This window comes from Adiantum capillus-veneris, chromosome 6, assembly GCF_014529385.1.
Source record: "Adiantum capillus-veneris isolate H3 chromosome 6, ASM1452938v2, whole genome shotgun sequence".
Taxonomy (NCBI): Eukaryota; Viridiplantae; Streptophyta; class Polypodiopsida; order Polypodiales; family Pteridaceae; genus Adiantum; species Adiantum capillus-veneris.
In genome coordinates this window covers 33,041,583-33,044,347 of record NC_140936.1, presented here as the reverse complement: position 1 = coordinate 33,044,347, position 2,765 = coordinate 33,041,583, and the positions used below count along the sequence as shown (strand labels likewise).

General features: G+C 44.8%; 1 pseudogene; it reads right to left on the bottom strand.

Moving 5' to 3' along the window:
- Window positions 1–906: 906 nt before the first annotated feature.
- Window positions 907–1,193, bottom strand: LOC147455325 (protein SLE3 pseudogene; annotated as a pseudogene).
- Between the last annotated feature and the right edge of the window lie 1,572 nt (window positions 1,194–2,765).

Sequence of the window (2,765 nt, the reverse complement as noted above, 5' to 3'; positions counted from 1 at the left end):
CTCCTTGCACGCAGGACCTCATAGAGCTTGTTAACAATTTTGGTGTTTATTATACATTAAGAATCACATATGACACATTGGTGTATGTATAACATGATTTCAATATGTCATAGTTCCATTGCTTCCATAAAAAGGGTGATGAAAAACTATTCTCCAATTTTAGTCCCCCCAATCGAAGGATTAAACCACGAGCAGTTGAAATTGTCGAAGAAAACGGCCAATCGATCTCTCTGCGGCATACCATGTCACGGGTCCTTTCTCTTCCACATTCTTAAACTCCCCATTGATTTCCAAGGTACTATCTTCATGCACAAGAAGTTGTACATCATTGTTTATGATACCAGGAACATCCAATTTGAAGATGTGGGTGTTGGAAGCTCTCTCTCTCTCTCTCTCTCTCTCTCTCTCTCGCTCACTCTCAAAAACACTTTGACAAAGAGAGAGAGAGAGAGAGAGAGAGAGAGAGAGAGAGAGAGAGAGAGATCTAAGCTAGTCTCCATTGGTTTGTTTTTTACAAAGAGAAATTACGCCGAAGCACGTACAAATGAGAGAGAGAGAGAGAGAGAGAGAGAGAGAGAGAGAGAGAGAGAGATGTCAAAAAAAGAACAAAGAACGATGGAGACTGGCTTAGCTCTCTTTTTTTCTTTTTTTTGAAAGAAAACTAAAATAGGATATGGTAGTTTTAATTACAAAAGCAAGAGCTTTAGTTTTATAGAAGCTAATCCGCAGCCAAAAAACTAGTGCTAGTAGAAGACTAAGATCGCAATTCCTACCAAGCACAACAAAAAGATACAACATGTGCACTAATTAAGCTAATCTGCAGCCCAGAAACTACTGCTAGTAGTAGACTAAGATCGTAATTCCCATCGAGAACAACACGTAACTGGGGATATTTTCCTCTGAGTCCTATATTTTTGACTCATCGCTCGGCATTGCCTTCTCCTCAGCTGCCTCACTACCGGACTGCTCCAGGTTGGAGAGCCCACCCTTCTTTCCCATTTCGTGGTATCCTTCCGTCCCCATCTACTCTTTTCGTGTCTGCCCTCCCTTGCTATGCCATTCCGCACGGTGCTCCTGCGCTTCTAAGGTCTTGCCTCCCAGTGCCTCCAGGAACAACCATCTCTCCAGTCCGGGCCTTCTGGTCAAGCTCCTCGCGAGATGCCATCATCTTCGACGGTGTGGTTTCTCTTGAAAAAAACACAGCACAAAATGGTGAGCAGGTTGCTAGCAAAGATAACGCTAACTGCCTCAAGCAATTAGCGCGCGCTCTTTCAGACAGTTTTTTTTTTAAACAGAGAGAGAGAGAGAGAGAGAGAGAGAGAGAGAGAGAGAGAGAGAGAGAGAGAGAGAGAGAGAGAGAGAGAGAGAGAGAGAGAGGTGCTCGCCTCCTGTCAAATCCTACCAAGCCGGCAGTGTCGATGATGTGAGAGAGAGAGAGGGGGAAAGGTGGGGGGAAGATAGGTGCCATTGAGGCCTGCAAGAAGATATTACGATGTCCATCAGCGAACATGAACATTGCCACAAGCATACACCGCGCACTCACACGGTTCTCATACTCTAGCTTTGCTCTACCTCAGCCACCGATCTTTCTTCTTGCTATCCTTCTACAACAGTTCTTCATAAACCACGTCTATACAACCTTGTTCTACTTGTGTCTTGAGCTCTCTTCTATGCAGCAAGCAGCAATTACTGGGTGAGTTGCGTGTGAGACTGTAAGCGTGCAGGACTCACCTGAGATTTCCCCATGTTTTCCCTTGTGTGTATTATAAATTAGGGCGTATCTTCTTGACGTAGGACTCCCTTTGAGGCAGGTGGCATATGCCGAATCCTCTCCAAAGTCAAAACCGCTTCTCTTTGGCTATTGCAGTTGCATTCAGACGCGGAAGGCAGTTGCTCCCCAGGCTTTTAAGCCATAGCTCTCTCTCTCTCTCTCTCTCTCTCTCTCTCTCTCTCTCTCTCTCTCTCTCTCTCTCTCTCTCTCTCTCTCTCTCTCTCTCTCTCTCTCTCTCTCTCTCTCTCGCTCGCTCTCTCTCTCACAGCTTGCCTGCATGGACTTCTACCCGCAATATACTGGCCAAAGTGGGTTGGCGAGCTCAAGATCAAGCTACAATGTCTTGGTTGCAGAGAAGAGGCGAGCACCTCTCTCTCTCTCGCTCTCTCTCTCTCTCTCAGCTTGCCTGTGTCGACTTCTGGCCAAGGTATGTTGCGAAACAGTCCCCCAACCAAAATCTTAGCAAGCTGGACTCGAACTCTTCCTGCTTCACATGCGCATCTTCCAATGAACTTTGCTAACAACGTAGGAGGCTGCATAGTGCTGCATGGCATAGTGCAGTGCATTAATAAAAAAATATAACCAAGTCCCCCCAACACCTGCCTGACAACGCTTTTGTTAATGACTGTGTGTCATTGACCCCACTCTATTGTTGGTGCCAGCGCGCTATACTAGATGACTCCACGCCCTTACTTTTGTCAGTCCTGTCCTTTCTCTTTGCAACAGGCATCTCTTGAAATTTGTGCCGTACTTTTGTTTTTCAAAAACTGTTGGGACGTACTGGCATTTTTGAAATTGAAAAGGGTATGATATTAAGCTAAGACACATTTTTCCCAAACACCTAAGAATCAATGGAAAAAAGGAGAGCATTGAAAATCTCCACATAAAATTTAGGATTTTTGAGGGTTGAACACCCTTCAAGGAGACCCGCAAAACTAACCGGGAATTTTTAATTTTTGTGCTTTAAAAATACAATAAAGACTGGTTTTCTATG